This window comes from Peromyscus eremicus, chromosome 9, assembly GCF_949786415.1.
Source record: "Peromyscus eremicus chromosome 9, PerEre_H2_v1, whole genome shotgun sequence".
NCBI lineage: Eukaryota > Metazoa > Chordata > Mammalia > Rodentia > Cricetidae > Peromyscus > Peromyscus eremicus.
In genome coordinates this window covers 68,206,104-68,229,454 of record NC_081425.1, presented here as the reverse complement: position 1 = coordinate 68,229,454, position 23,351 = coordinate 68,206,104, and the positions used below count along the sequence as shown (strand labels likewise).

Sequence of the window (23,351 nt, the reverse complement as noted above, 5' to 3'; positions counted from 1 at the left end):
AAAACTATAAAACAAAGAATACTAAAAGCTATTGGGCAAAAATGCTTACTCACATACAGAAACATCACCTCTTCATCAGCAACCCTAAAAGCCAGGGAATCATGGAATGATCTTTCAAACCCTGAAAGTAAATAATTGTCAGCTGGGATTGCTATATTCAGCAAAATTATCTCTTCAAATTGATAGAGATAAAAGTTAATTTCAAGTCAAGCACAAGTTAACATGGTTCACAGCAACCAAGCCAGTACACAGAACGTCTTAAAGGTATAAGATACAAAAAGAACTAAGAAAAGACAGCATTGTCCACAAGAACACAGGAAAGTACATTTTATGATAAGAACGGATGAACAAGAATATGAATAAGAACAGAGAAAGAATCGATCATGTTCAACACAGCACACTAGTAAGTCTCTAAGGATACCAAGAGAAAAAAAGAAAAGAACCACCAATTTACTAATCAACCAAAACTACATTCAACAAAACAACAATAGTAAACACCTCTCAAACAGAAGTCTTAACCCACCAATTAAAAGACACAGATTGACTGGATTAGAAAGCCAGATCCAGCTCTCTGTTGTCTTCAAAAAACATCAGCAGCAAGGACATCTATGAAGAAAATCATGAAATTATCAGGAAAATGAATGGAACTGGAAATTATTGTGTTAAGTGAGTTAGCCCAGGTTCAGAAAGACAAACACTACAGCTAGTCTCTCATATGTAAATCCCAGCTTCTAATTTTTATATATGTGGATGTGGGTGTGAATATAGATCATAAAAGCTAAAAAGTAGACTATGAGAAGGGGGAAGACGTTTTTAAGAAGGGGGATGAGGAGAGTGACATATTGTGACATGAAGGAGAATACTGGGGACAGAAGAGTCAAGCAGAGCAGGAGAATCAGCCCAAACAAAGGATTGTGACAATGCCATTGGAAAGCCTCTTTCTTTGTATTCTATTTTTTAAATATGGAGAAAAAAAGGGCTTTCTTAATAGAGAAAGAGCAGTTGAACACTGAGATAGAACACTTCCCTTGTGTGCACAAGGCCCTCAGTTCAATCTCCAGTACTTCAAAAACTAAGAAACAAACACAAAAACAAACAAAAAAATTCCATTTTCAACCTGTAAAAATAGTGAAAGTTACATGCACACACTTATGCACATGATCATGGGATTCTTTCTCATAACTTCTCTGTTATTCCAAGACCCTCTCCCAGTCCTCTCCTAGATGAGACCCACTCATCCTGAGCTACTCAATATGCAACCTAAAAAATATTGTAAATACTCAGTATGACTTCTAGTCTAAATGAAAAGTTACATTCTTGAAGAAAACATTTTCCAGTTCTAAGAGCCTACTGTGATGGTACACCTGAAAAAAGAAAGAACACAGAATCAAGAACCTGAATGAGCCAGATGTGGTGGTGTCTATCTTACCCAAGCAGAGAAGTTTCTCTTACACAGACACAGGCCTGTTTGGACATTGTTAGAAGATAAAGAAAACATGCACACACACACACACACACACACACACACACACACACACACACACACACACACCTCTTTCATGCCTAGATTCTGACATGGTATGATATGTAAATGCCAATGAATATGTGTCCTAGAGGTCACATGCTTGTGCTTATTAGGATATATTATTGGCTCTTCTGCCTAAGAAAGCCAAATTCCAGTCAGTGTCTCTTAGGAATGAGCACTAGAGAGAACAGTAGAGTTTGGAAGCAGGTGAGTGTTTTATAGTCCATTTGTTGACTTGCCACATGGAGGTGCCAGCCACACAGAAGTCCAAGTGCATGCATGAGCCTCTCTGTGATTCCTTCACGGCATTGCCTCAGCAGGATCCTGAGGGCAGACTAGGCCCTGGTGATGAACACTCCACATTCTCTAACTCTCATCTTTATGTTTGGTGAGTATATTTTATAAGAATAATTTTTATAGTCTCAAAATCTTAAAAGCTTTCTCCAAATAACATGATTCTGGTCAAACCTATAAAATAAGCATTTTTCCCTTGCAGGAGGAACCAGTGGCAATTCAGTCAAACAGACAAGCCAAATAACTTGTGTCAGAAGGAACAGATGTGACTACGGGATGCAGTTATACACTAAAAGGGCACCCCACTCTTTTTCTGGTATGTTCAATATCCCAACAATGTTCCTCAGTTTCTTAAGACAGAGATGATGGAAGACAGCAAAAACTTTGAAGCCAAAAACATTAAAGAAAAAAAATCTCACCCATTGTGAAATACTTAGTCCGGGTATCAGACTCCACTGTGTGCTACTGCCTTCTGAGAGACACAGTGCCAAGGACACAGTGGGGAGCTGTACAAAACCCTCAAGGGTCCAGATGACGTATGCTTTGAAACTGGGAAACCAATCTGAGGAACCTCATTCTGTCTAACACAGACAGTCCTGTTGGCACACTATTACAAGATTTAAAAAAAAAAATCTACAAGTGCCCAAAGGCATAGAGGCTTCCCTGACTAAAGAAAGACAAGGTCAGGGAAGAGTCTCAGACAATGTCCCTCCCGGGCCCCATCCCCACCCCCGTTGTGCTAACTCTTGTCCTTGGGGGCACCTTGCAAGATGCTTAGGAATTAATGTCTAATGACTTGGATGCCAGTCTACTTACTCTACTACTTACTAACTGTGCAAATTTGACCAAGTTAATTGCTGTCCAGAGCTTTAGTTTTTCCTTGTTTAAAGTTTATTAGTGAGCATTTGCTGTACAAAGCAGTAGGCTCCATGACGACAGTTTTGTTCAAATATATCATGGACTTTGACCATATTCATTTCTCATTACTCTCTCCTCCCCCTCCTTCCCATAGACTGCTCTTCTAAACTGACTCTAGCTTGTGTCAAGTTGACATAAAACTAGCCAGAACATCAGACTAGCTGGCTTAGGAGCTCCCAGGCAATCCACTGCCTTCCCCCTTCTTGCTCTGTGAGCACGGGGGAAATAGATGGATACTATTACGTTCATCTTTTTCCATGGGTTCCAAAGACCAAACTCAGGTTGTCAGGCTTATGCAGCAAGTCTCTTTACCTGCTGAGCCGTCTTGAGGGTTCCATGACAGTCCCTTAGGACCTCTTTGTTATATGACTTCTGCTAGGGAGACCTGAACAAACATCTATTGACCCCAGATAAGACACTGATGACAAGCCACAGATATTATTCTCCCTATGTCTGCTTCAGTGAACCAATGAGGGTTTTTTTAGGGTACTTACAGGAGTGGGGGTGGAGATGTACAGGAGCAGAGATGTCTCAAAGGCAGCTGCATCACTGAAAAGCTCACCCGGCATGGGCATAGACTCACAAAAGGTGCATATCTGGAACTCCTCACACAATTGTAGGCCAATGGGCTGAACTGTCCCTTCTAACAATTGTCACTGTTTATTTAACCCTGGGGGCGGGGCTTGCTGATCCTGTAAGTTTCTGGAGTTTTCAGAAACTTGTGAGCTTTGCTTACCTGCTGCTTTGTACAACAAATGTCCACTAATAAACTAAAAAAAAAAAAGAAACAGAAAAAAGAAAAACTAAAGCTCTGAGGCAGCAGTTAACTTGGCCAGAATTGCACAGTGACTGTCAGTTTGATGAGATCTATAATCACCTAGGGCCTTTGGGTATGCCTATGGGGGATTGTTCAGATTAGGTTCCCCTCTGGGCATGCCTGGGAGAGACCCTCTAGACTAGGTTAATTAAGATGGGAAGACAGAACCACCTTAATCTTGAGTAGTACCATTCTAGAGCTGGGGTCCTGGGATGAATAAAGGGACAAGGGATGGTGGTTCTCAACCTGTGGGTCATGACCCCTTTAGGGTCAAATGACCCTTTCATAGGGATCTCCTAACACCATCAGAGAACAGATATTTACATTATGATTCATAACAGTAACAAAATTACAGTTATGAAGTAGCAACAAAAAAAATTTTATGGTTGGGGGTCACCACAACATGAGGAATTGTATTAAAGGGTCACAGCATTAGGAAGGTTGAGAACCGTTGGAAAGGGAGAAAGTGACCTGGACACTAGGATTCATCACTCTGCTTGCTGACTGTGCATCATGAAGCTGCCAAGGCTTTTCCACCATGATAGACTGTGTACCTTGAACTGGGTACCAAAATCAGCCTTTTCTCTTGTGCATTGCTGTTGTTTTATATTGCATTGCATTGCATTGCATTGCATTGCATTGCATTGTATTGTATTGTATTGCATTGTATTGTATTGTATCACAGCAATAGGAAAAATAACTAACATACTTCTTGAATCTTAGAGAGTTTGCCTCCAGAAAGAAATGTTTTAATTTGGAGGAAATAGCTGCAAAATACTTATCTATCAAAATTTCCAATGTCTGCCTTTTTTTTTTTCTTTTATGGTTTGAGTTCCTGCCCTGACTTCTCTTAGTGATGGACTGTGCTGTGCAACTGTAAGCTTAAATAAACCTTTTCCTCCTGAACCTGCCTTTGGTTATGGTGTTTTATCACAGCAATAGAGACCCTAAGACACCTGGAGTACACAGCACAGCAGAAACAAGGGAAGCCCTGTCTGAAAAATAAGGTGGAAGGCCACAAACAACATCTCAATGTTGTCCCCTGACCTCTACACACACACACACACACACACACACACACACACACACACACACAACAAAATAAAAAAAAAGATTTAAAAAATATTCTAAATGCTTTATACATTACTTCAGTCTTCACAACAGTCTCAGGAAGGAGTAAGTACAGTGATTATCCCATATTTAAGATTAAAAAAAAAAACCAAAAAACTAAAGTACAGACGTTAGCTTACTTGGCTGAAAAGACAAAAGAAGATGATTCACAGATCCAAGTGGGTTAGCCCAAAGCCTTCAATCTTGACCGCTACACATTTTTAACTCTCTGTGATCCTCATCACAAAACTGAGTTTGGCATCATTGTCCCTATTTCAGAGAGGAAGACTTTAAACAGTGAAGACCTAGGGAACTTCCCAAAACCCACAGTCTAGTAAGACTCAAACTTAGTTCACTTTGCAAATTATGTTTTCTTGTCTCTTTGCCATTTGACACAAAGCCTTAGTTATTATCACCTGAAAAACAGCCAAACATAAGGCCTAAAAGTATAGCTCAGGTATAGTATAAATAAGGCCCAAGGCTCGATCCAAGAACCATAAAGACTATATATAAAGATTTGATTTAGAGCAGCCTTCTACTGCTATACCATGAGGTTTCATTCTTCATCCTGACCCACTCACAGTCATCTGGCATAATTCATATGAATTATCTTCCTCAAGTACAAAATAGTACGTGGCTGAGAATGGTATCCAAGATGTTTCATGAGTTATAGACTGAAAAGTATTTCAACAAGTCCAAAAGATGGATTAAAACAGCCAAAGTGAAATGTGTGTGTGTGTGTGTGTGTGTGTGTGTGTGTGTGTGTAGGTTTACAAAAATCAGTTGCAACATATGGAAAAAGGACTCTGAATTGACTGCACATTCCATATAGCTATGCAAACAGGCTCAAGGAAAAGGACATTTTTATAAAAAGGGAATTTTATGAAATGTTTTTGCCCAAAATTCAGCTGTATCTCACAGGAGGAAAGAAACTATTAACTGGCTATTCTTTCTGAACCCACTTCCTCGAATGTATAATGAGCTGTCCTCTTGAGAAACCAGACTCAACCCAATATCTGAGCTGTCATTTAGGGATGAATCTGGTTCAGACCCACAGGATTTTATAGCTCTACTGACAAACACCAGCACAGTCTAGCCACTGACTCTATAGCTCAGTCCAAATTGATGATCTAATGTCTACCTAGATCCAATCAGCGATTACCATGGACAAAAGGCATGTATTTTTTTAAAAGAGGTACTTCTAATGAATGAGGTATAGGATGGAAAGGAATCTCACAAGCATAAAATTACTATAAGATGGAAGCAATTAACCACTAAGGCTAAACCACTGAGTCATGAACTGTAATCACAGTTGAGTGAAAACTACTTGAATAAAATAGAATTCTAACAGGAAATTAACATTTGAAACATATTTGAAGGGACATTGATAAACTGTAAGAAGACCAACAAAAAGGAGCTGAAATAATATGTGGAGAAAACTGTAAGAAGACCAACAAAAAGGAGCTGAAATAATATGTGGAGAAATAGGATGTTATATGAAGAAAGCAAGGATGTTTATAGTGCTACCCTTAGAAAAGAGAAGGCACATACCCTTGGATCTTTGAGAGATATGGTGTGGAAGACAATTGCTCTACTTAATGGAACACAGATGGCTGAAGTCAAGAAATCATTGGGCATCTATTCTCCCAGCTGACCCCACTCCTGGGAATCCTAGTTGGATGGTGCTGTCTGGTTCTGTATCTTTCTTTTCCTAGCCAAGCATTCTACCTGTTTAGTTAAGTGCCTATTGAGCCTGCTTCCAGATGGTAATGTGAGCACTATATTTAAAAGATGGTGGATGGTTCCCTTTGCAAGTAACACTATTAACACTGTGATGATGAGTACATATGCAATTCTGTGGTCTCTGATGAACTGGGAATGGAGTTGCAATTAAGAAAGAATCCTTAGATAAACTAATGTTTATTCCAAAATTGTCTAACAGAGGCATTTGCAAACTTTAGCTATAGTAATAATGGCAAAGACCCAGCAAGTTTCACTGGCTGTTTGGTAGCTTCAACTAAGATGTAAACTGAAGAATTTCTAGATGTGGGAACATAATAACTGAAAGGAAACTTTTTCCTAATTCTGAGGCTGGAGGAGGGGAACCTCAAGTACCTAGTCTAGAATGCCCTCCAGAAAATGTGCATTAATTTGTGTAGAAATGCTGCAATAAAGGTGATATTCTGCTTTTGATGGTGTCCTTGAGAACAGAGTAAGTGCCAAAAACTAAGGAACAAAGTCTGGACCCTGGGGAAGGAGAATGTCTACAGTTTTGGTCACCTAATACTGGTTATTATATATATTATTATATAATAATCCTACAGGTGGCATTAGTTCCTTGCTACACTCATCTTAGAAATGAAGAACAGAAAAGTTGGTGTCATGATAAACACAAAGGAAAATCAAAGTACTGTGCACATGACAGTGTTCCAGCCCAGAAACCCCATTGATAATTTGCTAGGTTTACAGTACCAGGCATAAATTCCTTCCTATTGAGTGGGCCTTAAGTCCAATTAAACAGTAATTGGTTACTCCCAAGAGATAAATGTCACTATTGCAATGTCGGAGATATCTTGCCAAGCCAGTCATTGTTATAGTTGTAGACTTTACAGCTAGAAAAGACTATTGCTTTTATACCCTTAGCAACCTATGTGACACTTTCTGATACTGTGAGAGCTAGTCCTTTGAGAGGAGGCTTCTAGGTCAGATCCAGCTCAAATCCTCCAAGCCCTGTATGTAAAGTGTGTGATATCTTCTGAGATACAGTCTTGTCTTTGAGTTCTTAGAGGCAACCAAAACCAATGGCAAAAGCCTGTATTATTTTAGGAGTCTATTGGAGCCCCCTGACCAATAACTGGAAGCAAGGTTTCCCATGCCTAGAAGTGGAATTTTTGTTAGATAGTCTATGTTAGCCAGTTTTCTTACACACTGCAGGATCACCTGTGTAAGTAAATTTGTTGCAACTCTGTGGGTTTGGTCCCAGGTTTTGGCACCAAAATGTAAATTTTGCAACTCTGGGGAAAGATATCCTAACTACTTGGGGAGTCAGGCAACACCTTGAGCTGCTTAGGACAGCTCTGACAGCTGGAGCTTCAAAGAGACAGCTCAGCCCTGGAGGGCGAGGTATCCCGGACACCTCAAACTGCTCAGGACAGCTCAGCCCTGGAGGTGTCTTGGACACCTGGAGCTGCTTAGGACAGCTCTGATGGCTGGAGATGCAAAGAGACAACTCAGCCCTGGAAGGGAAGGAATTCTGACTGCTCAGGAGAGTCAGGCCTGGAGCTGCCAGGACGGTAAAACAGAGAAGGGTATCCTGACTATTCCAGAGTCAGGCTATTCCTGATGTGGTGGGGGATGGTTTCTCCACAGGACATAGCAATCCTGCTCCTCTCCTGAAAAGCTGCTACAGCTGAGATTTGCTCAGTCCCCATTTAAGGGGGCTTCCTAGCAGATTTCTGCTTCTCCAGCCTAAGATGTTGCTTCTTTTGCTTCACTCTGCAAAAAGGGAAACCCTTGCAAAAATGTAGCAATCTCCTCCGGCTCTGGAGAAAAGTGTTACTTTTTCAGCTCTCTCTTTCTCTGTCCACTGAGGGATGTCTCAGAAAAGATCTTCTCTTCAGCTCCTCATTGCTCTGTCCACTGAGGGAGTTCTCAGCAAGGTTCTTCTCTACGCCAGTGAATGAAGATCTTCACACTCAAAATTCTTTTGAGAAAGAGGTTTATTTTGGGAAGGAGTACAGGAGAGTAGCAGCCTGTACCAGGGTGGAGAGAACAGCCCACACCTGACCAGGCAGGGCAGTTTATATGGGATGTCTTGGGGGCAGAGTCAACCAGTGATTGGTTAGTTTTTTTCTGCCCAGAGATTGTCCAGTTTTGTGGGCTAGGGACAGAGATGGCCCTGATTTCAGAGCCAAACTGTGTTTCTTTCACTGGCCTTTCTTGGCTTTTAGACATTGCTTCTAAGACCAGGGCACATTTCTTTTACTGACTCTGATTCTAGGGACCAAGAGTGTTACTTTGGTACTAGTTTCAGAGTCAGGGCATGTTTCCTTGGTTCTGGGTTTGGAGATAAAGTGTTCCTTTCTCTGGCTCAGGTCCCAAACCCAGGCTGTGTTTCTTTCCGGTCCTGGGCCCCAGGGCCAGTGTACTACTTTCCTGCTCTGTGATTGGTTGGTTTCAAAGTCAGTTGACCAGGGGCAGAGATAGCTCTGATCTCACTGAACCCAGGGTCAGGGTGCTGCTCTATGATTGGTTGGTTTCACAAGTCAGCTGGCCAGGGGCAGAGATGGCTCTGATCTGAGCCAAACTATGTTTCTTTCACTGGCCTTATCTGAGCCATCTTTTCCTAGTTCTGGGTTCCAGGTTCAAGGTGGGTTTCTTTAGCTAGCCCCTTTTCCCTACAACTTGCCCAAAGGTGACACCCCCTACCCAGCAGTCTAAGCCTTTCTCTATCATTTAAAAATCAAGAAACTGCCTCCACAGACATACCCACAGGCCAATATGATAGAGGCAATTACTTAAGTAAGATTCCCTCTTCCCAGATGTGTAATGATTGGCAATCACAAGTCCACTCATTGTCAACTTGACACAAACACATCACTATTAAACCATAACTGTTCCTTTCTGTTTGTCCCCAAGATCTCACATTAATATCATCATAACATTAAAATGTACAGCTTTACAAGTTCCATAGTCTTTTAAAATTACAAGGCTTTAAGTCTCTTTCAAATATCCCCAGTCTCTGAATTGTGAGGGCTTCCATAAAAATCAAGAATAAATTACATATTTTTTTTTTTTTACTCCAAGAGGGAAGAACCTAGGCCACAATTAAAAACAGATCAAAGAAAATATGTGTTGTGTGAATAACTCAATTATTCAGCATTTAGGATTCACTAACCATTTACTGGGCTCCAAATTCTGCCACATACAGCAGTCATAGGCAAGGACAGGAGCTAAAGGAAGCAGCTGAAGCAGTAGCTGTGGACAAATGCAGCTTACTAGCTTGCTCACTCCAGCTTATCCTCAGGACCACCTGACCAGGAATGGCACATCCCACAGTGAGCTAGGCTCTCCTCCAGCAAGTAGCAATCAATAAAATACTCCACAGACCAATCTGACAGTGGTGGTTCCTCAGTTGAATTTCCCTCCTCCCAGGTGAGTCAAGATTAGCTATTACAATCAGTTTCCTATCTTTCTAAGTTTTCAAAAGAAATGAAAATATTTGATAATTTCTCCCAGTGCTTCAAGTATATCACAGAAATTATTAATTTCTTTCTTTCTGTTGACCTCCATTCTTTGCTTTATACAAACTTAACTGCTATTTGGACTTGGTGCATACTACATCAAGGGCATTTCTTCCATGTTGATATTTTTTCATCTTGAATCTTAGACCTCATTTCTTGAAGATGCACAGAAGAGAAAGGAAGGGAATAGGATAAGGGATAGGAAAGAGAAATGAACACTCTAGTGGCACCACTGAAACAAACAAGTAAATGGTTTCACCTCCCCAACAATACTGATGCAATTCTACAAGACTCTCTCAAGAAGGTCATATACCACAGTGCCCTGTGGTGGGCTGTTCCATTGAGCGCTGTTAAGCTGGCTTTCCCTGCTGCCCGTTTTTGGCCCTTGACTCCTCACACCTCCTTCATCAGCGTCTGATGAATGCAAATTCCATGTATGCAAATCTTTGTTTCAGACCAGGTCCAGACTGAAACCTGCACTTCTTCCCTGTGAACAAAAAGGACACCACAAAGGGAAACTGTACCCTTTCCTGGCTGCTTCGGGAAGTGCTTCATCCACTTTGAAACCCTGTGTTCTGGCCCATGTGTCCTCCCTCTTGGTAGAACATGAGCCTGATGCCTACTTTTAAGAATTATTGGACATACCACAATCATTATCCTAAGAGGAGTTTGGGGGTGCTGAGTGTAAAGAATCCAGGGTAAGACAGAGGGAAAACTATTCTCATGAGAAGTGTCTTATCAGAGGAGTGGTCTATTAGTTCATCCTGAAAATCAACACACATCTAATGAGCCATCAGTGAAAATCTAGAGAAAACACAAGCATGAACAAAACCTTGTCCGCAGAATCAGCAAGTCACTAAGAGGCAAACCGATTGGTCTCAGCGTTATCTGCACACTCAGTGTTTGCTGAAAGGAAAAGCTAACCACAGAAAGAACTCTGGGTATAAAGATACGGAAGCCGGAAGTCCCCCCCTCCTAGCAAACTGTTCGAGGATGGAGAGGGGACACAGGGATGTCTAAAGAGAAATTGATTTAGGAATTGGGAATATGATTTTATAATAATATAATCACGAAACATTATGTGATCTGGATGTCTGCATCCAATCAAAACAGAATAGCAAGAAACAGATTTACCATTCACTTTAAAAAATTATCTGAGACAGTTACCTAGAGCAACAGTATTCAAGATGCTGTACAGAGACTAACAGTGATCAGTTGGAGATGGAAAACAATGAGGTAATCCCTAATAGATCCCAGCTTATTGTTTTTTTTAAAGGTCTCTAAATAAAAACTACAAAACTCCCTGGCTTTTAGTTCATCTATCTTTATATATAAACATATGTATATATGTGCTATGTGCTTGTTTTTATATTGTTTACATGATATTAAATTGGCTAATGAGTGAATATTCATATAAATTAAAATTGTTAAAATAGTCCAAATTCATTTTATTTATAACAGAGATTTTAAAACAAAAAGTCCTGATTAAATTAAAAATATTTAAATTATCTTAGAAAATATAATTTTGAAGATATCCAAGATGGAATAAAATGATGGCAGGGCAGAGCAGAGCAGTGTGCAGCAGAGAGAAGCGGAACTAGAGATGCAGCAGTGGCGGTGGCAGGTTTGGGAGTGCAGCTGTGGTGAACAAGGGAGCATGTCTTAGCGGAGCAGAGCCGGTCTTTGGGCCACCACCATGCTCACCTCTCCCTGTCACCACCTGCCAAGACAGTGCTACCATTCAGCTTACCATCCCAAGGCATGGAGCCATATCTGCTGCTGCCATTGCTGGCCCTGCTGTGAGGAGGAGAGCATGGCCGAGGTGCTGCGCTTGGACTGCAAGCGCAATGGATGATCCCAGGGTACTGGCAGGGTGGCTGGTGCTGAGGGCAAGGCAGTGTACTGCAACCTGGAGCTTGCGAAGGTCCCACTCCCAGACATGGTGCCCAACCGTATGATCAAGAGTCTGAGTAACAACAAGGTGAAAAATGGTCATTTTCTGGGTTAAGTTTCCTTGGAAGACTTCCGCGATCTGTGCTGCCACCGGAAATCACGTTGATGTCCATGATCTGTGCTGCCACTGGAAACCATGTTGATGCTGGTGACTCGTGTACAGCCAAAAGTCATGCTGATGTCCGTGATCCATGCTGCTGCCAAAAATCAGGCTGATATTCATGATCTGAGCTGTCGCCAGAAACCTGGTTGATGTCCATGATCTTGCTTGCCTCCAGCAGCTATGGGCAGGGAGGCAGCTTTTGCAGTAGTATTGATGACAGCAGACTCATAACTCAAAATGAGAGATATTGAAGGCTGCTGTGCGAACCCCTTCCCCCGACCCCGCACCCCCAAAAAAGAAATAGTCCAGACATGAAGCTATTGAAGAGTGTCCTTAAAATTTGTGATAAAGATGCTGAAGTGTAGCTCTCCACAGTTGATGGGTTTTGTACACACACACACCCGTTGTGGGGCACGACATTAAATTCTCTTTAAGGAACTGGCCACTGGGAGTTTGACCAGTTTGACTCCAATTAAATATATGGATAACACAAATTGGACTTGGCTGTTTGTAGTTGTCTTTTTTTTTGGGGGGGGTGCAAGGGTGGGAGGGTGGATCTGGGAGGAATAGGAGGTGAGTGTGATTGGGGTACATTATGTGAAATTCCCAAATAATTAACAAAAACACACTATGTGAAGGAAAAAAATAGAATTTCTCGACTGTAATGGGGCAAGACAATGCAGAGGTTCCTCATCTTGTATCCTTGCTGAGGTCATTCCGGGTTTAACTAGAATCTGATCTCCTTGATGGGAAAATCCCATGGAAAACTTCTCAGCTCTGTTGTCGAACACAAAGATCAGGATGTCCTAGCTAACTTATCTTAGCCTCTGTTAAAACGGCTTACTTCAAACTGTTTGCCCCCACCCCCAACCTCCTGCAGCAGCTGAGCGAGATGCCTGACCAAGGTCTCTGCCCTTCAAATCCCACGTTCTGGACACTCAGGGCTACACCTAGTTCCCTGAACACTTGGGTGTGGCCTCAGCCAGCTGCAATAAAAATGTTCATTTGGTTATACACTGTGCCTGCGTGGTCATCTCTGATGAGCTGCCTGTAACACGATCGTAGCTCAAGCAGGGGGAACTGAGCACCAGTGGGTTATCTGACTTAAGGAAACAGAACGGAAGGAGGCCAAAGAAGCCAAAGTTTGTAAGACCAAATCTCTTAGGGCTTCTGTTGCTGTGGTGAAACACCACGATCAAAAGCAAGTTGGGGAGAAAAGGGTTTATTTCCACTTACTCCTTGTAGTCCATCATTCAGGGAAATCAGGACATGAAATCAAGGCAGGAACTGATAAAAGAAGAAATAATGCTTTGTGGGAAGCCAGACCTACCCGAGACTTTCTCCAAGGCCCTGATGAAAGGACAAAAGGAACTTTAGTTCTGTGTCCTTGTCCAGGAATGGACTTGGCAAGACCTGGATGACTCAGCCACAACTACTGTCCTTTTCTACTTCTCTATGCGCATGCTCCTGCTCACCTTCTGTGAACCACCATGCCAGCTTAACCTGCTGCTGTCTCTGCTTCCCATGCAAAGACAGTCATTTCATGTCTTGGCTAAACAAATCTCTCGTGAGATCTTGCTGTATGACTTTGTGGTAACTCGCTCCTGAAAAGCCTGGGTACTCCTCAAAAGAGTCAAGGTTGCAGTTTCTAGGGACCCTACTCTTCCCCTTCAGTGATGGTTAACAATTATTTGGCGGTTCTTATAACGTAGGTCTGAGTTATCCTGTGTTCTTTTTGCCAACGTTGTCTGACTCTGCTGGTCTTGCCAATTTTTCTCCTGAAAACAGTATGTATAATGTTGTACTTCTCAATAAACTTGCTTTGCATAAGTCATCAGCGTAAGCCCCTCAAGCCACGTGAGTGGCCAGGCCCCTCCCCTGAAGACCTGCAACTGTCAGGTTCCACTCACAGAACACTCTAACTGCCCTAACTGCTGGACCCAGCCCCCACCCCCATCCTACAGAGGAAAAAACCCACTCTCTGGGCATGAAATCCCACCAGTCTCCACCTTGGAAAACGTCACCCTGAATAGTTCCATTCCCCCTGCCCAAGAAACTCCATACAAGCCCTGTATCCTGTTCAGTTCTCTGCTGTTTCTCTCTCGAGCAGAGGCAGCCAGTCTCCTGGTTTGTGTGTGTGTGTGTGTGTGTGTGTGTGTGTGTGTGTGTGTGTGTGTGTTTCCCTCCCAATAAATCTCTGTGTGAGGTTTCTTGTGTAGTGTGACTTTGTGGTATTCCTTTGGATACCTTTCTATCTGAACTGTAACACATTCATTGCGGAAACCTGGGATAGGCTCTCCTAGTACCTGCATTTCCCCTCAGGGGCCCAAGCTGCACTGGGACCCTATCCCTCATCTCCACTTCACCCTCATCGGACTCACCTTCCAGCTCACTGATTACTCAGCACCTCATCCACCAGCAGCAATTAGGGAAGCTTCCCTTCTGGTCGGTGTAAACATTTCCTTGAGTCTGAGGAAGTGACTGTTGAATGTCCGGCACCCCTCTCGTACTCTTGGAGGTGGAAGTACCCCTACCACAGTCTACAGCTGGGTCTCTTCACCTGATCCCATCCCCCTACCTTGGAGCTGCCATCCTGCAGTTTCCTTAGGCCAAACCAGGCTCCTGTGCCCCTTCCCACCCTCTTCTCCCATCTTCCCTTCAGAGCTGCCAGTCCTGGAGCAGAGCAGAGTACAGAAAAGGTTTCCGCCATAGCAGAGCTGTGAAACTTTCTTGCTGGGGAAACCCTCCCCTGCCAGAGCAGAGCTGTTACATTCGCGTTAGGGAAACCTTTGCTGGAGCGGAACTCTAACACCTTGCTGGGGAACAGAACTCTAACACTTATTTCTGTTGGGAAAGCCTTCCTTTTGGAGTTGCCTGTGACCCCACAGCTCCTCTAGGCCCTTGTGGCTTCTGTGACTCCATTCTCCAGCCCTTTCCTGTGGATGAGAACTCCCCCAATCCCTTAGAGCTGGTTTTTGGCCTGACTTCCGTCTCTATGAAAGTCCTGGTACCAGGCACCAAGTCTCTACTCTGGCTTAGTCAGGCTAAGTGCCTGACCCCCACTGAGTGTGGTGACAGCCCACTGGATGGCTTGGTCCTCATTTGGTCCTCCCTGAGTTCTGGGGATGCCCACGACTACAAGCTGCAGTGACATTTTCCTTCTCTCTCATCCATGGGAATGTGTCTTCCATACTTTCTCATTCCCCCTTGGGATGCCTTTTAGAAAACCCCCAGCCTCTACACCTGGCACCCAGCATGAAGTGCCCTAAATTTATTCACTTTTGCAATCAAATTTGGCTTCAATATCCCTTAGATAATCAATATTATTTGGGGCCTTTACAAACACTGTGAGTGACCAGGGAAATGGAAAGAGATTCCCCATTTCCTATTTATCTTTTCTTGGCTCCAAGCCCTGTTTGTTTTTGTCGAGCAAGACCTAGCAGCTGAGGGAGCAGGCCAGCTGCAGCCTGCACACACCCTGCACACACTCTTCCCTGGCCGGGGCTTCTCTCCGCTCCCTCCTGTAGCATCCTCTGTCTATAGCCAGGACTCAAAAATTTCCTGTCTCTAAGTCTTCTTTGTTCTCAGCTTACCAGATTTAGTTTAACAGGGATTCAGGAGTCTTTTAGGTATGAGTGGCATTAGACTGTTGTTTTATGCTGTCCCACTTGTTTTAAAATCTGGCTCTGGCCAGGTGGTGGTAGTGCACACCTTTAATCCCAGCACTCTGGTGGCAGAGCCAGGCAGATCCCTGATGAAGCCAGCCTGGTCTACAGAGCGAGATCCAGGACAGGCACCAAAACTACACAGAGAAACCCTGTCTCGAAAAAAAAAAAAAAAAAATCTGGCTCTGGAGTTAGGGTATGGCTCCCTCTCCTCTAGACCCAAGCATACTTGTTTAAATTTTTCTTCCAAAATCTCTGATCCATATCAAGTGATCCATCTGACTATGTGGCAGAGAAAGGAGAGAAAAACAAAACAAAGGGACAGACTATTCCCTATAGGGACTATTGCTACTCATCTCATATTCTTTTGGTTTTGGTTTAACTCTCTAAAACTTTGGCTAAGGTATAAATCTTCTCTCAAGATTTGTAAAACTATTGTGTAAACTTACTGTGCCTCAAGGTTTGTAGGCACATTGGGCATGATTAAAACCCTGTAAAATCTATAACAAAGGGGTGACTTTAAAACTTATAATACCAGACTTGATAGTTAAACATCTATACATAGGTAATCTTAAAGGAAACATGTGGCTTGTTGCCACCTTAGCCGCTGTCCCCCCATTGGGATCGAGGCAGCCACCGGGCTGACAGAAATCTTTGCTAGGGTTGGAAAGGAAGGATTTTGCCATGTGACCACACTCCCATCTTGATTAAAAGTGACCACAAGGCATAAGCCAACTAAGGAAAAAAATAACTCCTCCTAGATGTGAGGCCCAAACCAGATGATTCTTCCACTATTTTAGATCATGTTAACGAGCCTCCCCCTTATTGGCCTCAACCCACAGTCCCTTCTCTTCCTCTCCAGCCTCCACAGTTTCCTTTTCTTCCTTCTCAGTGACAGGCTGCTCACCTAGTCAGGGACGATGCCATCCCTGACCAGGACCCTGAACGGAATTACAATATCCCAGGGGGCACCCTTGCTAGGAACAAATTTGCAACTTGCCTCCTGGCTGGTCTTCATAAGGTCACCTTTAAAGTGATAAATTATGAAAAAAAATCCAAGAGTCATCTAGAACAAACATGAAAACCCAACTCAATTCCTAGACCATCATGCAAAGGCTCTCTTCAAATATACCAATCTAGATCCTGAGACCCCAGATGGAAAACAATTCCTGATGACCTACTTCTTCTCCCAGAGTCTCCCTGACACTGAGGCCAATTTAAACATCTGGAGAGAGGATCCCTAACTCCACAGGCAGAAGCCCTTCAGCTGACCTCCTAGATATGGCCGTGGGTGACTGAGAAGGCCTGGGCTTCCTTGGCCTGACCACAGCCATCTCTCACTGGGAACCTCAGGTAGATATCACAGTATCAGAGTGATCTATCTTTCTCCTTTTGGACACTGGGGCCACCTATTTAGTCTTGACAGAACTTCTTGTTCCCCTATTGTCAAGGTAGAGTGACAGCTTTACCAGCCTCATCAAATCCCACCAAATATATCACCCAGGCTCAGTACCCACTCTGTCTCTACAGCCTCAGGGAACTTAAGCCTCTTATCTCTGACCTCTAAAGAAAGAATCTTCTGTACCTCACTTCTTCCCTCTTTAGTAACCCTATACTCACAGTTTTAAAAACTGGCAAGATTGCTCAGTGGTTAAGAACACTGACTGCTCCTCAAGAGGACCTAGGTTCAATTCCCAGCACCCACATGGCAGCTCACAACTGTCTGTAACTCCAGTTTCAGAGGATCTGACAGCCTCACACAGACATACATGCAGGCAAAACACCAATGCACATAAAATAAAAAAAAATTATTTTAAAAAAACAAAAACAATGGAAACTACCACTTGGTTTAGGATCTCTGACTATTAAGCCAGCAGTGGTTCCACTTCACCCTATAGTACCCAATCCCTATACTCTCCTCTCTGCCATCCCCTCAGAGACCTCCCATCTCTCTGTCCTAGACCTCAAGGATGCCTTCTTTTCCATTCCTCTCAACCCCCGATTACAAAATGTCTTTGTCTTTACTTGGACTGACCTGGATACTCGCCTTTCCACCCAACTCTCCTGGACTGTCCTCCCCCAGGGGTTCTGGGACATCTCACATCTATTTGGCCAGGCTCTGGCCTCTGACTTATCCTCTCTGTCTCTTCCTAAATCCAAGCTTATGCAATGCATTGACAATCTTCTCTTTATAGTCTATCCCTGCAAATTAGCCAGGCTGACACCTCTACCTTACTAAACTTTCTGTCCAGCTGGGGATATATGGTCTCATCCCCTACGGTCCAGCTGTCTACTCCTCAAGTTACTTATCTGGGATTAGCTATCACTCCAACCCACAAGGCCATTACCTTAGATAGAAAACACTTAATTCAGTCACTTACAATCCCCACCACCAAGGATAAAATTCTATCCTTCCTAAGGATGGGCAGCTTCTTACGCGTTTGGAATCCTTCCTTCTCTCTTCTTGCTGACCCCCTATATGAGATGGCCCTTGGCCCCTCACACGAACCCCTTCTTGCACCCATTACTAAGCCATTTTGTAAGCTTCAACAAGCCTTCCTCCAGGCTCCAGTCCTACTTAGTCCTTTCTTCTGGACTTAACTCGCCCCTTCTCTCTCCAGGTTACAGGAAAGGAGGTATATGCCCTCGGGGTCCTGGATGACCAACTAGGACTTTCCTTTGTGCCTGTTGGATACTTAGAACAAACTGTCCAAGGATAGGCACCTTGTCTGTGTGCTCTGGCTGCAGTTGAACTTCTTATATGTGAATAAAAACAATTAATCTGGGTCACCCACTACTGTCTTCTCTTTTCACCACCTGCCCCATCCCTTAACATGCAAGGGTCTCCAAACACCCTTTCCTGAGTTCTCTCTCCTCGGGTAGCATTGGTAAAGGATCCTACACTTACCTTTCAGCCATGCCCACGTCTCAACATTTCAAACTGACTCAAGCTGCTGGTCTGACTCTCCCAGAGTATGTTTGAATCATTTGCATCTGCTGGCTTTTGCCACCCACCGAATTTGATTCTAGAGTCCCCCTCTTCAGCCACTTCTTCTCTCCACCTTAACTAACCATCCATTGTTGCAGAATATTTGTTTAACTATGTAAAGATGTGGTGCTGTTCTACATTGCCTGCCTAAGGCACTTGATTGGTCTAATAAAAAGCTGAACAGCCAATAGCAAAGGAGTGGTGGGAGTTATGGGTAGGGTGAGTAAGTAGTAGTAGGAAATTAGGCTCAGAGTAAAAAAGAGACACCAGGGAAATGCCCGGGGCCAGCTGGTCAGACACAGAAGAGGCAGGAAAGTGGGACACAGAGAAAGAAAGGTAAAAAGCTCCAAGGCAAAATGTAGATGAATAGAAACAGGTTAAATTAAGTTAAAAGAGCTAGTAGGACAAGCCTAAGCTAAGGCTGACCATTCATAATTAATAATAAGTCTCCGTGTTTTTATTTGGGAGCTGGTTGGCAGCCCAAAGAAAATTCCAACTACAACACATCTTTCCTCACCCACTCAGTAAGTGTCCTATCTCCTGGCTATGCCCTTTTGGGCTGCTCACAACACAGGCATATCCCTTCCATGCCCTTTGGGCTAATAGCCATGTGGGCACACTCCCTGCAATATCCTTCAGGGCACCACCACATGTGCAATTCTACTTACTAAGACACTTGCACTTCTCCAACTGTTTTCTCCTCTACCTGCTCTAACCACTTGTCTCTCCACTTCTACTGGATAAGTGTCACTGTGGAGCTCCTTGCTTTGTTTACTTTTACTATGAAAGCCAACCAGGTGTGTCAGGAAGTTTCCTCTTACCCTACCAGGCCCCCATCATGCAGAAAGGGACACCTTTCATCTGTGATTTGGGTAAGTTCTCTCTGACAAGTCTCTCAGTCCACTTGGGGACCTTCAGGATTGAAATTCTTGTTACCATGACACTTAACCCCTCTGTCCCCTCATGGCTCCTCTCAGCTCCTTCCATAACTTCCTCACCTCCCACTAGGAGCTGCCTACATGCTCCAGGTTCTGAGACCTTTCCTTGCCCCTTTCTCTCAGAGCTACCTGTTCTATCTCTCCTAGTGCCCTCCTGGGCCTAGATGTTGTGAATTTCCTTGCCTCCCAAAAGGAGCTGCTTCCTAAGTCCTGCAGCTGCCTTAAGCCCTTCTGGGCCTCTGTGACCTTGTCCCTCCTGTCTCTCAGCTCCATCCTGGAATTCTCCCAGCTTCTCTATGCCCTCCTGAGCTTCTCTCTTGCCCCTCAGCTCCACTTGAAGCTTATAGAAACTCCCTGCAGCAGAGTTCATTTTGTGACCCTTCCTCTCTTCCTCCACAGACTCAGATTTAATTAAAGCCTTACTCTGTTACTACAGACAGTTTGGCCTCAGTACATTACAATGGCCTAAACTGGCATGCTCAATTTTTAATTGTGGCAACTTCTGCCACTGCACAAACAAATGATCTGAAAATCTTTTATAGTTAAACTTTCTCCCTCCTCCTCTATTCCTTCCTAACTACACCTGTCAGGGTAGCTCTTACATATGGAGACCTCCCCACCTCTAACCACTAGCCTGTCCTAATAGGGTCACAAAATTGCTCTATATCAGGCTGTCAAAGGTCGATTCAGTCCTGTATAACTACCTTATCCATCTCTCCTTCACTGGGTACCTGTTTTCTCTACTTTTATATGGTAATTCTTATCCTGAAAACAAAAATCATAAAAACAGGGTTTATGATTAAAGCTTCACCTCCATGTACTCATACAAAAATCTATCTCATACTGGCAGCAGAACTTTGTAATATAAGAATCACCTAAGTGGTACATGGTGATGAGCCCTTCCTGATTCCCATCACAGGGTTTATAGTGGCATGGCATAACAAATGAACAGTTCAGGTACTACCCTTTTTCTAGCAGTCCTGGGTATAACCACTGGTATTGCCACTGGAGCTACAGGACTGACTACTTCTCTAGCTGTTTTCCATTGGTTTTCCTCTCAGTTCATCCAGGATCTCCAACAGGTGGCTCAGACTATCCTAACCTTCCAGGGCCAAATAGACTCACTGGCCACCATAGTGCTACAAAACCAGTGAGTATTAGATTCATCGACAACACAAAGAAGTGGTCTTTGTCTCCTCCTCAGGGAGGAATGTTGCTTCTGTGTCAACCAGTCAGGTATAGCAAAAGGCAAGCTCTGACAACACCTGATGAGTTTCAAAAAAACGTAAGAAACAGCTCAATGCCTCTGGCTAGTGTCTCACTGACAGTTCAATATGGAACTGGATGCTACCCTTCTTAAGTACTAATTGCACCCTGCCTTATAAACTCCTTGTCTAGATTTCTTCAACAATAGAATCTCTAACCAAACTTTTAATTAGTTGTTATTACAGGATTACCAGTCCCTAGCTACAGAGCCAGAGGTCAGCAACTCCTGGTTGTACCCTGATGGTGAAGATCAAATTCATCCAAAGGACTTCAACACCCTGATTCAGCAGGAAGTAGTCTAATGATACCATCACACCCTTTCCTATGACCTGACTGTCTATCAATAAAAAACAAAAAAGGGGGGAATGTAAGCCCCTCAAGCCATATAAGTGGCTAGGCCCTTCCCCTGAGAACTCCAACTGCCAGGTTCCACTCACAGAACACTCTAACTGCCCCAACTGCTGGACCCAACCCCAACCCTGCAGAGTAAAAAGGCCACTTCTGGACATGAAATCCCACCAGTCTTCACCCTGAAAAGTTCCACCCCCTCCCCAAGAAATTCTATGTAAGCCCTGCGTCCTGTTCAGTTCTCTGCTGTTTCTTGCCTAAGCAGAGGCAGCCAGCCTCCTGGGGTTTTTTCCCCTCCCAATAAATCTCTTGTGTGAGGTTTGCTGTTTGGTGTGACTTTGTGGTATTCCTTGGCTCCTGATTGCCAGGATACCTTTTCATCCAAGCTGTAAGGCTTACGATCAGTTTTTGAAAGACTTCCTAGTCCCAGTTATTACTTTCATCTTCCTCTTGTTATCTCTGTTTCTCATTCCTGGTCTTCTCACTCAACACCTCATCATCCATGACCCTTGTTCTTGCTGGTTTAGGACACTGTTTATTGGCTTGCTTTTCATGCCTTGCCCACCCTGCTTTCTCTCTTTTTTAAAAATTTTTATTTATTTAATTTTTTGTGTTTTTTTTTTTTTGAGACAGTTTCTCTGTGTAGTTTTGGTGCCTGTCCTGGATCTCTGTTGACCAGGCTGGCCTCAAACTCACAGAGATCCACCTAGCTCTGCCTCCTGAGTGCTGGGATTAAAGGCATGTGCCACCGATGCCCAGCCCATCCTGCTTTCTTAACAGCACCCAGGATCACCATGTCAGGGGTGGCATCACTAACAATGGACCAGACCCTCCTGCTTCAATCTCTAATTAAGAAAATGCCCTACAGGCTTGCCTACAGACCAACCTTATAGAGGCATTTTCTCAATTGAGGTTCCCTCCTCTCAAATGACATAAAAACTAGCCAGCACACCAAATATGCAAGAGAAAATAAGTACACAGAGAAAAACCCAGAACTCTGAAAGAGGGTGCCCACAAATATTCAATAGAGTTCTTATTTACGCATGATGTGGAAACTATCTCCAGGGCCAGGAAAAGAGATGTCCAGAAGACTAGAGGTAGCAGACCCCTTCAAGTGTATCTAGAATTCAGGAAGGAGATTATGGCTAGACCACTTGCTCCTTAATTCTTTAATTCATTCATTGCTCAGGCTCTAGCCTCTTATCACTGTTGACCAGTTTTAAAGGGTCTTTCATGTAGACATTTTAAAATGCCCTGTTGGATTTAGATAATGAGTGGAGATAAAAAATAAATGCTGTCCCCATGGAAAGGCACAGTAGCTACAGATAAGGCTTTTTTTTCCATCAATAACACAACCATGTTAAAAACTAATTTCAATTTCTTATCCCTGAATACACTTACACATATTGTCAAGTTATAATAAATTTAAGCCTGGAAGAATGTGATTTAAGTGCTGGGAAGCCTATAAATGCAAATAACTACTGTTTGAATGGTCAATTTCACTTGTACTGTCTGTTGTAACATTTTAAATATTTCATCATATTTCTCCTCATCTATCTTCTGAGACAGTCTATTCCTAATTTTTAGAATCTGCTGGATATCTCTACACCTTCTTTGTTGTTGCATTTTTTTCTGGGCATTTCTTTTCCATTTACTTTAAATTATTTTAATGTCATTAATGGCTTCCTAAAAGAATTTAAATGCCATCTCCAACACTGATGGCTCCATATACTGTGAGTCCTGTCTTCAGGAGGCTGACCTCCCACTTATAACCACATTTCCCAGGTTCCCTTATTCTGAAGAGCAGACCTGTAATTGTCTGACTTTTTGGAAGATAAGGCACATGAAAAACAGGCTGAGTAGGACTGTTTCTTTTCCTGGTTTGGGGGCAGCGAAGACTTCATGCTTTGGGGATGGCAGTAGTAACAGCTTCTGGACTAGGTGAGACACAGAGAGATCCTGTACGGCCATTTTGCCTGTATGTCCTGTGACTGGTGGCACCTGAGGGCAGCTGTTACTGGTGAAGAGGAGCAACCCCCTTCCTAAGCTTGCTGTGTGGTTAGTTTTGACCATTGCTGCTGGAGGTCAGCAGAGTCTGTTTCTCTAGCCTGTCTTATGATCTATAGCCATTTAGTACCCCTCTTCAAATCTCTGCCTGCTTCGGCTAGGTAAAGTGGCCTTT

General features: G+C 43.3%; 1 protein-coding gene, 1 long non-coding RNA gene and 1 gene segment (V, D, J or C); 2 read left to right on the top strand and 1 right to left on the bottom strand.

The window, feature by feature from the left end:
• Positions 1–14,089, bottom strand: part of LOC131919450 (uncharacterized) — a 44,115-nt gene extending 30,026 nt beyond the window's left edge. Inside the window, exon 1 of the long non-coding RNA XR_009381252.1 lies at positions 13,294–14,089. This is a non-coding gene — a long non-coding RNA (uncharacterized LOC131919450). The remainder of the gene's footprint in view (positions 1–13,293) is intronic.
• LOC131919447 (T cell receptor alpha chain MC.7.G5-like) overlaps positions 1–23,351 on the top strand; it is a 653,930-nt gene that overhangs the window by 424,217 nt on the left and 206,362 nt on the right. The gene's annotated exons all lie outside the window — the stretch shown is intronic.
• Positions 1–23,351, top strand: part of LOC131919445 (T cell receptor delta constant-like) — a 191,798-nt gene that overhangs the window by 41,900 nt on the left and 126,547 nt on the right.